Here is a 16,600-nt window from a genome sequence, read left to right as displayed (position 1 = left end):
ATCACCAGGAAGAGAAGGAGAGAGAGAGATTGCTACACATACAGATGCAGCCATTCAAAATGCGCATTATTTTCCGGTGCGCTGTATGCAGTCTACCGCGAGTTACCGGTAAATACCGCTAGTTACCGTAAATTCTCCTATAATACGGCAAGCAAAATAATAGTATCCGGAATTTCCGCAAGGTGGAGCTAATAAAGCTCAACCTCTCGTGTTTGAGCTGTCGCCATCAAAGTCTTTAACGAAGATATTACTAATAGTATTAATAATGAATGACCTTGGACAAGCTGTAAGTGTAAACTCAAAAGTATTGCCCTGGTCCACATTCATTTTTTCATTGACCGTCTTTGTAAAAGTAACACCACAGCATTTCGCAATCACGCATTTGTTTCCAATCATGCAAAGTACAGTAATTTATGAGAATCGATTCACCATGCCTTTCACATGCTCATAAAAGAGATTGATTTAGGAGCATAAACATATCACCGTATGCAAACTGTACTGTATACAGTATGTATATGTATATTTAATGTCTTAACTGTGCCCGTTTAAGTATTGAATATTTATATGGAATTTTACCACTGAAGGGAAATCTTAGTGCCTGAGCATAAAAAGAATAGGAGCATACTGCAAAGCGTGTGAAGGCCATAAACGATATTCATTTTGGAACTTAAACATACAGTATATGGCTGGTCTCGGTACTTCTTCGGTAAGAAAACATACACACCAGTATTCCATTTCTCCCTAAACATTTTAAGCATCGAAGTCTTTAACTAACGTGATACCGGAGTCAACAAGTATACTTTTAGAATTTAATTAAAAGGGAATATAATATGGAATCGCGTATCTAAAGAAATTAATAACGATATGATTATATTCGTGTACTGCGACAGGGCTACGTAGGGCTGTTTCGCCTCTCTCTTCATGTGAATTCCGTTGTAGCCCACTGGTCTACGTGCTCGATTACCAACTCACGGGCTGTGTGTTCAAATCCAGCTGGTGCTGGACTTTTCTTTTAACAAACATTTCTTCGAAAAAATAGAATAGCAATATTATGGACAATCAATTGACTTTTATATTTCAAAATATCACAACATGATCGATTCCAAGTCATTTTTGATAATGATGAATAGTCACCTTCTTCCCTTCTGATAACGGTCCCTGCTTCTGCTTCCTGCTTCTATTGTGTGTGTGTGTGTAATAGAGTAAATTTTTATAGAGAAATGGAGGCTGGACAGTATGCGTTACAATATAAACATTTATATTGATTTAAATCGTGTTTTGATATAAATCGCAAACTCATTTTTTATTATGTGTTTTTTTAATCATAATCAGACTAATGCAACATAAATTGATACAGTATCTTTGTCTTCTAAGTATCTTAATAAACTTTCAGCATAGCTTTCTACCCGTTTAGATTTATTTTTCTTGGGATTTTGGGATCAAACGTGGAAGGATTAGATTGTAATCGTTTTTATTTTTCAAATACGTTTTAGAAAAGTGTAATCTATACCTGCCCAGACTGTACGCCTTCCTTAACCCCGCCCTGACCACTTTCACTCCTGTCCTGCTCTTCCCCGCGCACCCCAGCCGGGCTCTTTGGCCTCTGCCCGGGACGAATGTATATTTTGATCTTTACACCCGGCGTGGCACCGAGGGAGCGTCTGCATTTATAACTTAGTTTTTAAAATTAGTCAAGCAATATGAAGCATCTCCTTTTACTTTTAAGTCCCTTAAATACATTGAGCACAGCTTTCTCACCACTTAAGATTACTTTTTGATACCATCCTTACACAAAGCAGAAACTTTCCGATGACATACAGTACAAGTGGAAAGATTACAGATTTTAATCGTCTTTAATTTTGTTACGTTATACGTTTTAGGAACATTTCATCTAAACAAACACCACAAAACTATTCTCGATTGTATTTCTGAGTGTTATGTTACATCTACAGTAGTTCACTGCTTTAAATACATTGAATTAAGAAAGTTAGATGTAGCACTTTAGATCTTTTTTTTCTGAACCAGGGAAAATCTGATCATGTTTCTCTATAACAATAATAAAAAACATTATTTTACATATCACCTTTAAAAGTGGCATCTCAAAGCAAAAACGTAGATGGGAAAAACAGTTAAAAGGGACAAAAGTAAATACCAGACAAACGCAAACGCGTTTTTAATAAAAATGCTTTTATTCATTCAGCAGAGAGTGAGAGGGACATCCAGCAGAGAGAGACACACACACACAGGTTTCCATTGACAAAAGTAATTGTTTTTTTACATTCCTCTTGTCTAACAGGAATGTTGTGTTTGTGGACAGACTGTTAGACGAGAGGAAAAGAGCACCTCCTTCTACGAAGCATTTCGTTGATCCGATCACGAATTATTTTCCAGTCGCACAAAGTAGGGGTTGAGAATCTCCGATTCACCATGCTACTAATGGTTTCCCGGAGATTGCAAGGCAAGGCACTTTTGCCTCTGGACCCATCGAAATTTACAGACGTGGTCCACCCCCAGTAAATTTCAAAAGTCACAAGATTTCGAAACATGAGTGCGGCGTAGCGGTCGGCTCTTGCTTTCCCGTCTATGCCGATGCACTGCAAGTACAACCCCCCCTCCATCTCTTGAGTGATGGGTAGCAGTTGGACATCTGGGAGAATTATTTTTCCCACTGGCGTCTGTGACTTCTGCTGTGCTTCCTGGGGGGAGATAGACGACGGGGACAGCATCAACCAATTCCCATGCGGTGGTGAACGGAGAGGCCGGGATGGAGTGTACTGAGGCGGTGTGTGCTCTGCGGGGGGCAGAGCTTCCGCCAGGCATTGCAACCTGCGCGGCGGGGAGAGGCACTTTTCGAGAGACAGCTGCTCAACTGTTTGACTGCTGGAACATACTGTCTCCTTCCTCTGCATTTTCAGGAGTGTCTTTAGCCTCCCAGTCCTCCCCAGTAATGCGTTGTACTGCTCCCACTGCTGCCGAAATGTCTCCACACAGGTGCTGCTTCTACAGGTTGGCACCCTGGCCAGTGGCCGAGAGCAGAGACCCACGGCCTGTGGCAAAATAACATAATTCATGTAAGAAATAAAGTCACACAGTAGTATTCATCAGTCGCGGAACAGAAGTCAAAATAAACTTTTCTTTTTTTCCGTCTTACCGCTTTCTTTTTTACTGTCCTGGTGGTAGATCGTTTCGCCCGTGCGGTGTTTTCTTGAAGAACAGGCTACAAAGAAATAATTATAATTGAATTTAAAATTCAAAACGGCAATAATACCTTGTAATATACGCTGTAATAACGTATTTCAGATGAAGTCTGCTGTATTTGCTTACCCTTCGCTCTTTGGAAGCTGGGGCGGCAGAAGCACCCCGTCTCTTCCCGTAAAAGGTCTTGGTCTCCATACTGTACTGTGGTCGCTGTAGTGCAGGTTCCCAGTTTTTTTTGTGATGGGAGCTCACCCAATCCCTTTGTGTATTTATGCTATATTCACATGTACGGCTAGAATGTTCATTGGCTTCCAATGAAAGGTGGGTGCCTCTTGCCGAAGTCTGGAGACATTAGAGGCTTGCCACACCCGGACTGTTAAACCAACGCATTAGCACGTCAAAGCCCATTGAGGAGCCGGGCGCAATAATTGTTTTGTCCCTTGATTTACTGATCTGCATTAATTATGGAAATCGAGTTCCTGCTCTTTGCAGACGACCTGGTCCCGCTGTCGCCCACAGAACAGAGGCTGCGCCAGAACCTGGCGCTGCTGGAGCAGCACTGTCAGACCTGGGCGCCGACAGTCAATCTGGACAAGACCAGAGTTATGGTTTTCCAGAAAAAAAGCCAGACCTCAGGGAAACAGGTACAAATTCACACTTAACAACACATTAACACCAAACAACGTTTGTATTATATTCCCTATTAATCAAACTCTAAGAGTATGTACCGGCTTGTCCACTCCTCCCGCCCCTCTCTGTGTACAGTAGAGCCTACTGTCCAGCCAGCACATGTCCACAGACATTCACAACAGTGACTTATCATAAAACGTTTGCACATATAGTTAAATTATTAGTTGTTTTTCAGGAAGATAAAAAAACACTTGAAATACTTATCCAGTCTCTCGAAATAAAGTTATTTTTCAAGCAATGCAACAAACGTCTGGCAATGTGTTTTTTTTAATCCAACATTGACAGCCACATCTTAAATCTTGCCAGTCAGCTCTTTTTTCTCTATTTGAATTGTGGCTTACACTTCGCACGACTTTAAAAGCTAGAAAGACAGGTTTCGATTCATATTAGCTGGCGAGCCTTGTTAACAAAAAAACAGACAATACACAGGGAGGGGGAGGTCAAGCCAGAGAGAGAGTTTTTTACCCTCTGTCTAAAAACCCAAATAACCCGGGACTGAGACTCTGGGGGGATCATTGCGTGGTACAGAGCGGAGCTCAGTCAATTCTTATGGAATGTGTTTTCTTTCTTCTTTTTTTCAGCATTGAATAAACCTGTTACTTGATTCATATGGATGCCTGGTTCCGCCGGGGATTCAAAACATTTTTTATTTTTTTTTTAATCGGGTATCAAAGGAAATAGCAGTATAACCCTGTTCATGCACAAACAGTGGCATGTTACATTATTAATTTGGGTGTCTCCTCTTCCCAGAAAGCTCTAAATTGCATTTTGAGCGCGGTTTTTGACTTTTTTTAAATTGCATTTTGAGCGCGGACAGCACATACAAGGGTTAATTGCACAATGAACTGCGCCAAGAAATTTAAAATAGTCTTCTTTAGGTGTGATACAGTCTTTTAATACAGTCTTTGCTGTGCTCTTGAGGGTCCTTGTGGTATTTCGAGCTCTGGTTGAATGATAAGTGTCGCAGTTTAAAGTGTCGCAGTTTATTTATGGGTTGCAATTTAGAAAAAGTCAAAAACCCGCACTCAAAATGCAATTTAGAGCTTTCTGGCAAGAGGAGACACCCAAATTAAAAATGTAACATGCCACTGTTTGTGCATGAACAAAGTAATACTGAGATTTTCCTAAGATACGCGATTAAAAAAAATATTTTTTTTGAATCCCCGGCGGAACACATTCCATAAGAATCAGTGCTTTTCTACAGTATATCGCCTTTAAACACATATATTTAAACAAGCGTTTACGACTTAAATCAAAACGCGATTCAAATCAATATAAATGTTTATTTTGTAACGCATAGGTGACTATTCATTGTTATTAAAAATACTTAAATTCGATCATGTTGTGATATTTAGAAATATAAATTTGTTTGGTGCGAGTGAGGTTTTATTTAATCTCTGACCAAGGGAAACATTTCATTTTTTCAAAGAAATATTTGTTAAAAAATAAAGTCATAGTTACATGGGATTCAATCACAGACCGTATAACATTGGAATCAGCAAACTAACCCACAGCGCTGCCAGCGCAGTCACATGCTGAGGGCTGAAAAAGCACTACAGAAAAATTATCGACAGACAATGTACAGATTTGATAAAGCTATAAAATAATGTAATTAGGCACAGAACAAGTTTACAGCACAGTACAATAATAAATGCTGACCATGACTTTAGAAGCATAAATTACCTTACACTCAATTTAAACACAGGCTGGCTTTAGCCCTCTAAGCTGGTTCATACAGAAATGTAGAGAACCAGGCTCAGAACACACAGCTTCATTAGCAAATACATATGCAGGACAACTGGAGAAGACGTTTTACAGTGGATGGATTTTTAGAAACATCCTATCAGTGACATCACTGATGTCAACTCCTAGGTAACTCTCGTGTGGATAGTTTCACAAGAATCAGACAAAGGTTTAAGCATCGCTTGTTCTAGATAAAACTGCAAAAAAAAAAACAACAACCCATAATGTACTTCTTTGCGGCTCTGTTTGCCCAAATCATATATTCACAACGTGAAATTAGAAAATAATATTACGTAACCAAAATCCGCAATATGGAAACAGAACCTGTGCAATTGTTCACAGGTGATGTACTCGTAACATTTTTACAAGACGAACTACAACATTTAAAAAATGACTTGTATGTACTTGATATCTCTAATCAATCCACGGCGATATAGTTAAAGCAGAGTCCCCGCACAAAACGAAACTAAAACGCCCTGGGCATACCGTTTCGCGCTTCTTATCAGATGCTCAAAAGTAATTTGACCGTATGAAATGCATAATATAAACCTAGAAACATATACGTGAGCAGTATTTACGTAGTATCGGTGTCAAGACATACCTCTCAAATACTGTAAATCAAGTTAAAAATATCTCAAGACCGATTCTGGTCATAATGAAACCATGTTTCGTGTATGTTTTCTTTAAAGTACCGAGACCAGCCATATACTGTATGTTTATGTTCCAAAATTAATATTGTTTATGGCCTTCACACGCCTTACAGTATGCTCCTATTCTTTTTATGCTCAGCTATTAAGATTTCCCTTCAGTGGTAAAATTCCATATGAATATTCAATACTACAACGGGCACAGTAAAGACGTTTACAGTAAATTTTTCTACGACAGACCAACAGACCAAGAGTGCCCCTGTCGGTCAACCAATCACGTACCGCGGTACCCCGCGTCATCTTGCGTCATATTCCGCCAAAATGCGCGACGCCGTAGCCAATTACCTCCAGTACGTGTCTGTACCGGGCACTTTGAATGGCTGCATCTGTATAAATTGAATTGTTCTATTTTTCAGGCTTGCATATCATATTTCAGTTAAACCTTTTCTTCTATAGTAATTTCATTTGATATTAAAATTAGTCCTGATTTAAGAATTTTATAATAAGTTTCAGTTTCAGTTTAATCATGCCCAGAAGCTACCAAAACTGGTAACGTTCACATAATGTGTAATGCAAAAGCAGCAGTTGGGGTGGGAAACAAAAGGCATTTCTTGGTATGAATCCTAAAACTTCATAGATGGCGTTCTAGGACTTCTCGCTTCAGATAAAGCTGTCAATACATCATAGATTTCTACTCAATCAATATAAGCAGTGTTATCACCACCGAACGCTAAATATAGATCCTGGCAATAATTCATGAGTTGTTTGTTAGAAAATTGTTTATGGCTTTTTTAAAACATATTTTCAATACCAGACAAAAAGTCGGAAGTTTCAATTTCATGCAACTGATGAAATCTCTCTTCGATGGAAGTTATAAGTACAGTACATCCAAAATACTGCGGAATCAATCAAATTTACATGTTTCTTGTGGATCCAGAAGATCATTTTGAGACTCAAAACATGCCTGTCTTTTCTTTTTTCGAGGACGAAGGAGTAGCAGCAGGAGTAGCAGTTATGGCAAGAACGTGTTTAGAGTTCAGCACTTCTCATTTCTAATGCAGAGCCATCGACTCAGAAAGCACCGCCCTCGATAAAAGAAATTGCAGAATGGGTCTGTTCATGCTGCCTACAGGCTTTGAATTGCTGGCATTTTCTGCAAGCGTTCCTTTTTGAGGGTTCATGAAATTCCTCACATTTGAGCCAACACTAAAATATTTCATTCGGGGTCGCCTAATTCATAGTGCAAACCGAATCTACAGGGGAATGCTGTGGCACATGAAGCCGTTTGTTATTCTGTTGTGAGGTGTGAGGGGCGGAATGCAAATCCAGTTGGTGAATAGAAAATGAAACAGGAGTCACTTCTTGAGCTACGAATTCCAAAAAGTATGAAAACCTGTGCATTTTAACAGTGCAGAATACTCACAAATTGCACTGAGTTGCTTGCTTTCTTCTGCTGCTTTTATATTTCAGTCATTCACTGTAGCACTGGAACAATTCAAGAGAGGTAAAAGCAGAAGCTGTCAGGAGTGGGATTTGAACCCACGCCTCCATTTGGAGACCAGAACACCCAAGCCAGCTGGAAAGATATATGTCCTTGAGTCTGGCGCCTTAGACTACTCGGCCACCCTGACAAGCGAGAGCAGGTGGTGTGCTGAATGCACCAGTAGTTGACTAAACTGAGTTTCCATCCTGAAATGATTTGCTTGCGAAGAGCCAAGTTGCCTTGAATGGATCTTGGAAAACAAATATATGGATGGATTGTTATTCGGTTGTGAGTTTTGAGGGGCGTATTATAAATTGAGTTGGTGAAAAGGCGCTTTTTGTTAGTCTGTCGGGAGGCTGCACAAGGTGTTTAGAGGGAGAACTTCTAAAAGGCAGGCTCTCTATGTTTAACATCAAGAAAGATTTTTTTTTTCTCAATGGAAATGCTCTTTGGCGCTACGTAAAGTAGGGAACAACGTCTGCCGAGACCACTTTTGAGCCAGTGCAAATAGTAATGTGCCACCAAGTACATTTAATATTGGCTGTGGTAGCGAGCTGCTTTTGTTTGTGAAGCTTTTACTTCTTTATGCTGAATCATCGGCAGGAGTAGCTTATTAAATCTTTTCTCATAGCGCTCCATCAAAAATACCTTGTCCATGTTCAAAAGAGATCAGGGGATCTACTTCATGCTTTCACATGGCATACCTTACACGAAAGATTTAAATGGGGAATTGACTGTGCTTCTTGATGTTGTTCCTGTGGTTGCCTTGGTTACAATGGTGAACGTTCTTCCACGTTCTGCTAGAGTATCCACTGGGTGGGCTTTATCAATTGGCTCGGACAGGTCATCAGTGCTCCGTCTCCAGAAAAATAATCAGCACTGTCTTTTTTCTGTGCGCATGACCGTCTTTTAAAACATATAAAATCACGAGTTCATTGATTTCTCCAAATAACAACAATACATTTTAACCCTTCAATCCAATAGTTTTACTCCAAGTAAAAAGCAGCGCAATATATAGAGAGATGATATTCAAAGATTTCAACGTTCTTATTGGATTGCCTGTATGCAGATATCGCTCAGAATTGCTAATATGATTTTAATTCAGTTTTTCTCTACTACTTTCAGAGTCTTTTATTGACCTTGCTGAAGCAGAGAAGTGACAATCACAAATGCGACCAGTTGTGCAGCTGTTTCTGGTTAATAATAATTAATGCAAAATAAAAAAACAGCTCCTTGCATTAAGAGCAAGAGCAACCAACGCACTCGCTTGTTGAGTTGGGTATTTTCCGAGCTACTCTTCCTTAGCTGTGTAGAGGTTTGATGGGTTTACTGAGACAATTACTGAGACTGAGGCAGTAATCACGAGGTGGTTCGTTGTGGCTTTTAGAAAATCAATCGTCAGAACAACTAACAACGCACACACACGGGTTCAATACACGAGATACAGTGATTAATATAAATTGTGCACCAAAAATATACCAGTCTGCCTGGATACAAGCGGCAGACCTTACTGTGAGGGTTATCAATATACAAGATATATAATCTCGAAGAGATGCAAACACAAAGAGATACACAACAGAGAATATATGTCAACATATATCGTTCGGTTACCAAATCGCTAATCAGTGTTATTACCCACTGTTACTCTAAACTCGGAAGTAAATGCAATACTCATGAATTAAATTGATAACAACTTGTGTTGAGGTACAATTGAATTCTCGAGACGCAATGTAGAACATGGAGTTTACTTATCCACTGTGTATGGATTTGGAATTTCCAGGCACGAACACCAAACCAGCTGACAGGCTCTGTTGCAGCCTCGGTTCCAGCGGTTGTCCAATGGGCGTTGTCCCAGCGTCCTCTGGCTACCGGCCAACCAGTCGAGGTGCAGCTCGGAGTTGGACGGGCGGATGAATCTAACCGCTGCGCGCAGGGCAGTTGTTGCTTCCGAGGGGATCTACCAGCAGTCCGGCTGGCTAGTAGAAAGTATCTATGCACAGAGTGTGACCGCAAGTCCTCACAAGTCACTCTTTTGCCCGGGAAGAAGCTGGTTCGTTCCCGGACCAGCGCTGCTTCTGAATAAGCTATTCAGGTTGTCGACGGGGGTCCAACTGTAGGCTGCCATTGATCAAGCAGAGCATTCACGTTGGTAGAATTCTGAGTACGTACGGGATCCTCTGCCTCGCGCTTAGAACAAAGTCCAAGTCCCAGTGCAGACAACAGCAGTTGTCACGTGATTGTCTCTGAGGATGCGCGAAAATGGCCAAGGAGAGCCCCGATCTGAGCTTCCAAGTCCCAGTGCAGACAACAGCAGTTGTCACGTGATTGTCTCTGAGGATGCGCGGAAATGGCCAAGGAGAGCCCCGATCTGAGCTTGCGCTCCCTTTTTGACCAAGACACAGATGTGTGCTGATTGGTTGAGAGTTTGGCGGGCATTGGAGACCCACGTGGTGTTACCACGCCCTGCCAATCCCTGATTGGTTGATCAAGGTGAGATATGAGTCACTTACTCCTGACACTTAGGAATACAGTCCAGATGTCCATTCAGCACTCCCTAGACAGATAGGCGCCAATGGATGACCATTGATCATGATAGTTAGGCTTAGCTAAGTGCATCTCCGTTTAAGAGCTGTCCCTTATCAAAAGAAAACATCTTAAATCAGCCTGCATGAATACTTTCTCAGTGGCTGCACCACAGAGAGGGAGAGTGAGATGGGGCCTCATTTAGGAAAGCTCAGCAATGCTTAATTCTGTCTTATTAACAAGCATTGCCGCTACAGCTGTAAACTTATTTGGTGAGCATGGACCTCTGAGAAGGAGTCTGAATCCATCAAGAAGACAGGAATTCTAATATCGCACTGCCGTCTTGTGTACAAAATATTTGTTCAGCTCTAACGTCTGTGTGCGTTGACAAGGCATCTCAAAAGGACGTATTAAATAAGAAAATTATCCTTTCTGTTACCATTCCTGCGGTTGGAGCGTTGTTTCACCCTTTTACGTTCTACAATATTTACAGACAAGGTTTTATCACTGGAGTTGTGAACAAGTGTGCATCAGTCCACGAAAATCATCAGTACTGCTGTTTTACTATGCATAGTTTAATCAAGAGCGCTTAAAAGATGCAAAAGATGGATTGTGTTCTGTGAGCACCTGCACATCTCTAAGTCACTTCCACAACCTTCTATGTCGGGGATGTTCAGATGCAGCCATTCAAAATGGGTGAGGTATTTCGCGGCATACCGCGACACGCCCACCGGGGTATCACGCGGTTCACGTGTGTCACGTGACTAACTATCCGGCGTCGCCTTGTAAAACCGCCAGGGGGAGCTTAACGTCTCATGTACAGCATTTGAGCCTTTAATTTTGAACTGTGTATTACAGCATGTTAATCATCAGTCATTAAAATGTTGGTATATTTTATGAAAGCAAGATTGCTCAGTTGGACAAAAGTACACAACCTACCTTTATCAGAAATATTTATGCATCAAAGCCTTTACTGAAGATATTACTAATAGTATTAATAATGGATGACTTTGGACAAGCTGTATACTCAAAGTATAATTTCTTTAGCACATTTGTACAAGCACTTGGAATCTGTCCAAGCCATACTTTGTCAGGCATTTTGTTTTACTTCAACGGGCATAAAAACTTCCTTGCTTTTAACAGGGCGTTTCATAATTTCTAACTACGAAAATGATTTAAAATGCGACACCTATCATGAAAAGAAAAAAATACACACCAGTATTCCATTTCTCCCTAAACATTGTAAGCTTCGAAGTCTTTAACTAACGTGATACCGGAGTCAACAAGCATACTTTTAGAATTTGATTAAAAGGGAATATAATATGGAATCGCGTATCTCAAGAATTTAATAACGGTATGATTATATCCGTGTACTGCGGCAGGGCTGTGTAGGGCTGTATCGCCTGCCTGTTCATGCGAGCTGTCTTGTAGCCTACTGGTCTAGGTGCGTGACTACCAGCTAGCAGGTTGTGTGTTCGAATCTAGCTGGTGCTGGACCTTCCAGTTTTATTTATTTATTTTTTAATCGCGTAACATAAACATATTACCGTATGCAAACTGTACTGTATACAATATGTATATGTATATTTAATGTCTTAACTGTGCCCGTTTAAGTATTGAATATTCATATCTAATTTTACCACTGAAGGGAAATCTTAACATAAACATACAGTATATGGCTGGTCTCGGTACTTTAAAGAAAAAAATACACACCAGTATTCCATTTCTCCCTAAACATTGTAAGCTTCGAAGTCTTTAACTAACGTGATACCGGAGTCAACAAGCATACTTTTAGAATTTGATTAAAAGGGAATATAATATGGAATCGCGTATCTCAAGAAATTAATAACGATATAATTATATTCATGTTGCAAAAGAACTGCAACGGACATAAAAACTCCCTTGCATGGTTTCATTACGACCAGAATCGGTCTTGAGATATTTTTAACTTGATTTACAGTATTTGAGAGGTATGTCTTAACACCGATACTACAGTGCTTAAGTACTGCTCACGTATATGTTTCTAGGTTTATATTATGCATTTCATACGGTCAAATTACTTTTGAGCAACTAATAAGAAGCGCGAAACGGTATGCGTTTTACTTTTGTTTTGTGCTGGAACCCGTGGATTGATTAGAGATATCAAGTACATACAAGTCATTTTTTAAATGTTGTAGTTCGTCTTGAAAAAATGTTACGAGTACATCATCTATCAACAATCACACAGGTTCTGTTTCCATATTGCGGATTTTGGTTAGGTATTATCAAATCCAGTGGCGCTGTGTGTTACTTTACTGAGTCCTATGTCACATGGTCTGTGATTGAAACCTGTAAAACCGGTTTAATTCGTCACAGCCAGCACTCTTCAGGTGTGAGGGTCTTCTGCTCAGAATGAAACGCTAAAATGTTTGTGTATATTCTAATGGTAGTGGGGGCAGGGTGTGTGGGAACAGGTTTGGTTGAAATTGCATTGGAGATCTATGTTCTTCACACCTGAAACATTTTCTCTGAAAGCATTTTCTTCGCAGTTTAACCGATCTTGCTACAGCATGTTACAGTTTACTATTATTAACCATATTAATTTTAAGTGCTTAATGTAAAATCTTGTGAAAATATATTTTCATTGTTCAAATATACATTAAGTCTGACTATCATATAATAAGTTAAATACAAAACTAAAGAAAAAATAGGGTTAAATATAATTCAAAATATTTTGCTAACAATGTTAACTGTTTATGAATAATAAAATGTATTAACTAAGGAGTAGGATGGCACAGTTGTTAGTATGTTTTTTGTTTTGTTTCTTTTTCATAAATACAACAGTAGTACCTGATGTCTCAGTGGCTTTCAAAATTAAATTATGCATGCAAACCTGTGAACTAGAAAGATAACTAAGATATCCATCCATTATATTCCATAATATCCATGAAATGTATGGCGCCAGGGCACCTCACCGTGTCACCGTGTCAGGCCACCAGTGTGTCACATATTTCAGCGCCATATACGCGATTAAAAAATAAATAAATAAAACAGGAAGGTCCAGCACCAGCTGGATTTGAACACACAACCTGCAAGCTGGTAGTCACGCACCTAGACCAGTAGGCTACAAGACAGCTCGCATGAACAGGCAGGCGATACAGCCCTACACAGCCCTGCCGCAGTACACGGATATAATCATACCGTTATTAAATTCTTGAGATACGCGATTCCATATTATATTCCCTTTTAATCAAATTCTAAAAGTATGCTTGTTGACTCCAGTATCACGTTAGTTAAAGACTTCGAAGCTTACAATGTTTAGGGAGAAATGGAATACTGGTGTGTATTTTTTTCTTTAAAGTACCAAGACCAGCCATGTACTGTATGTTTATGTTCCAAAATTAATATCGTTTATGGCCTTCACACGCGTTACAGTATGCTCCTATTCTTTTTATGCTCAGCTACTAAGATTTCCCTTCAGTGGTAAAATTCAATATCTACAACGGGCACAGTAAAGACGTTTACAGTAAGTCTTTCTACGACAGACCAACGGACCACGAGTGCCCCTGTCGGTCAACCAATCACGCACCGCGGTACCCCGTGTCATCTTACCTGCGGTACGTGTCTGTACCGCTCACTTTGAATGGCTGCATCTGTACACACATAGACACCGCATCCACTCTTAGGTACAGATACACTATAACTAACACTAATGCAGATACTGCCAATATTACAACACTAACACTATCATCAAACCGTATCATTGTTACTAACACTGACAAAAACAACTACTAGACTAATAATATGTATAATAACAGTAATACTGTCATGAAACCTAACATGATGATGAGTGTTAATACTCTGACACTAACAGTATAATTATCACTAAATTTAACATGAAAACTAGCATTAAAACTAAATTTAAAAGTATCTATCATCACAAAGTCACATGTATACTTGTATTATTAGTAAAACTACCAGATATACTCTCACTAATATTAACATGAATACTAGCATTAATACTGAAACTATCAGTAATGTCATGATCATTAATACTCACATAGACACTACACACAGTCTATTTCCCTGCACTATTTCACTCTTGCTTCCTTCCAATAAGGACGGAGCTGCGGGAGAAAGGGCGTTATAGATGATCGCTGTGAAGAGCTGCTGCTGTGCTTTGACATCTGAGCTCTGTGGAAAACGATCTCAATACAATTCTGAAAAACGCGACTCCCAGAACGCCAGCCGAACAAGTCTCCACAGCCGAAGCTGTATCTGCTAGGCGGGGCAGTTGTCGTGCACAAAGAAGGCTTTGAAAAGCATCAAAAGCATGTCATTCCGAGTTGGTCGTTTGTGTTTTCCGTTCAGATGTGAAATACCGGGAGACAGAGAGCGATGTCTTCCTCGTTAGAGACCGTGGTTTGATTCCCCGACAGCGAGTTGCTCTCCTTCTACCTCCTTATAGAAAGGACTGCCTTTCACTTCTCTGCATTTTCTTTCACAGCGTCGTGCACCTTTTCATCACTTTCAGAGCCTGTGCACAGCACACGACTCGCCATCAGGATGCGCATTGAAGTGACAGCAGGAAGCTTTGCGACATGCACTGTGCAGATCCCATAGATCCCCACACTAGGAATCCCCAAACAGTGAGCGTGGCCACTGTGTTTCCACCCAGTTTTGAACCAGCGACCTTTCGCGTGTGAGGCAAACGTGAGAACCACTACACAACGGAAACGATGGGAAACCATGCACAGTGACCCAGCGCTGAGCTTCGCCAATGCTATTCAGCTGCTTCCAGTGCCTTCGTTGGAGTGCGCTGATTGACCGTGCTCACCAGAGACCAGCACGCCTGTCATGGACGGAGCAGGAAAGGCTGCGCCACATTCTACAGCCCTCTCCACGCAATCGACGCAATCGGGCTACTGAAGTGGAGAAAATCTCCTCTCCAGAAAGTGCAAATATCATCTTGGAGAGTATAAATTCTATTGCCGAAGGTCAACACTATCTACCAGAGTCACCCCTCCCACCTCCTGCAGGTTTCCGAGCTGCAGTAATGATCACTTCGGCTCACAAGCGAGAGGTCCTCGGTTGGAAACACGCGCCCCTTCTTCTTGTACGTTTTGCACATGATCGAGTGGTTTTAGTGTGGCTCCTTCGTACACGGTGCTGATCTTTTGGAAAGCAGGAGGCAAAACTGACACGTTCCCATACCGGGAAATGAACCTGGCCCGCCTGGGTGAAAACCAGGAATCCTAACCACTAGCCCATATGGGAGCATGCAGCCTTCTTCCGTGTGTCATGCAAGCAAACTGTAATTGCTGTTTGCACTTAGAGTGTCGAAGGGTCGATGTATACTGGGGCTCAGTTGAAATGCAACATCAGGACTTTTCCGACTCCTGTCACACGAAGAGAGCACAGCCTTTTCCGCCCTGCCACATGTGTATCAGTAACTCGCTGTGATCGTATAGTGGTCAGTACTTTGCGTTGTGGCCGCAACAACCCCGGTTCGAATCCGGGTCACGGCAGAATAGGGGTGTCTGCTTTTACTACTTGCACGAATGAAGGCAAAAAAAAGCCTATCGATGTGAACAAACGGCGCTTTACAGAGGAGTACTGCCTGACTGGATCGTTGATGAACGACAGAGGCCACTCCGACCTCTTCTCGGTTTTCTTCAATGACTTACTAAGGATCTTCTTCACATTTGCCCATGCAGGGGAAGCCAGTTACACCAAAGCAAATGCAGGAAAGTGCATTTCAAGCAGAGACCAGTGCATTTCAAGGAGGGACCTGTTTACACCGAGAGTGGTCGGAGTATGGAACAATGCGCCAAATGCTGTTGCTGGATACGATTCTTGATGAGATCTTGGGCTCACTAAGCAGGTAATGGCAGGTACCACTCGCTCCCGATGCTCGCTCGAAGACAGCCTTTTCCATCGGCCAGGGCCCCTGGCACTTTACTGTCATTCCCTTTGGCCTGTGCAATGCCCCGGCGACGTTCGAGAGGCTGATGCAGAGGGTGTTGGCATCGGTCCCGTGGAACCAGTGTGTGCTGTATCTGGACGATCTGCTGGTTCATGCCCAGGGTTTCGACCAGGCCTTGACGAACCTCCAGGCAGTGCTGGCCTGCATCCGCCGTGCTGGCCTGAGGCTCAACCACAACAATTGAGAGCTCCTGCGGCGGGAGGGGACCTTCCTCGGACATGTTGTTGGACCGCGAGGGGTGGCTACAGACCCAGGTAAGGTTGCTGCAGTGAGGGGATGGCCGACTCCCAGCACCGTCGCAGAGCTGTGCAGCTTTCTGGGGTTGGCTTTGTATTATCTGAGGTTCGTCCG

At 41.5% G+C, this 16,600-nt stretch overlaps 2 non-coding genes across 2 annotated transcripts; one reads left to right on the top strand and one right to left on the bottom strand.

The window, feature by feature from the left end:
- Positions 1–7,796: 7,796 nt before the first annotated feature.
- On the bottom strand, positions 7,797–7,909 carry trnal-caa (transfer RNA leucine (anticodon CAA)). Its single transcript has 2 exons — positions 7,872–7,909; positions 7,797–7,842 (listed from the first exon to the last, which is right to left on the bottom strand). It is a non-coding gene; the product is annotated as a tRNA-Leu (tRNA).
- A 7,810-nt stretch (positions 7,910–15,719) lies between these two features.
- trnah-gug (transfer RNA histidin (anticodon GUG)) lies at positions 15,720–15,791 on the top strand. Its single transcript has one exon. It is a non-coding gene; the product is annotated as a tRNA-His (tRNA).
- Positions 15,792–16,600: the final 809 nt, after the last annotated feature.

The sequence above is a fragment of the Lepisosteus platostomus genome, chromosome 5 (genome assembly GCF_059453375.1).
Source record: "Lepisosteus platostomus isolate fLepPlt1 chromosome 5, fLepPlt1.hap1, whole genome shotgun sequence".
NCBI classification, from domain to species: Eukaryota; Metazoa; Chordata; class Actinopteri; order Semionotiformes; family Lepisosteidae; genus Lepisosteus; species Lepisosteus platostomus.
The sequence above is the reverse complement of the archived record's forward strand: the minus strand, read 5'-3'. Positions and strand labels throughout refer to the sequence as shown.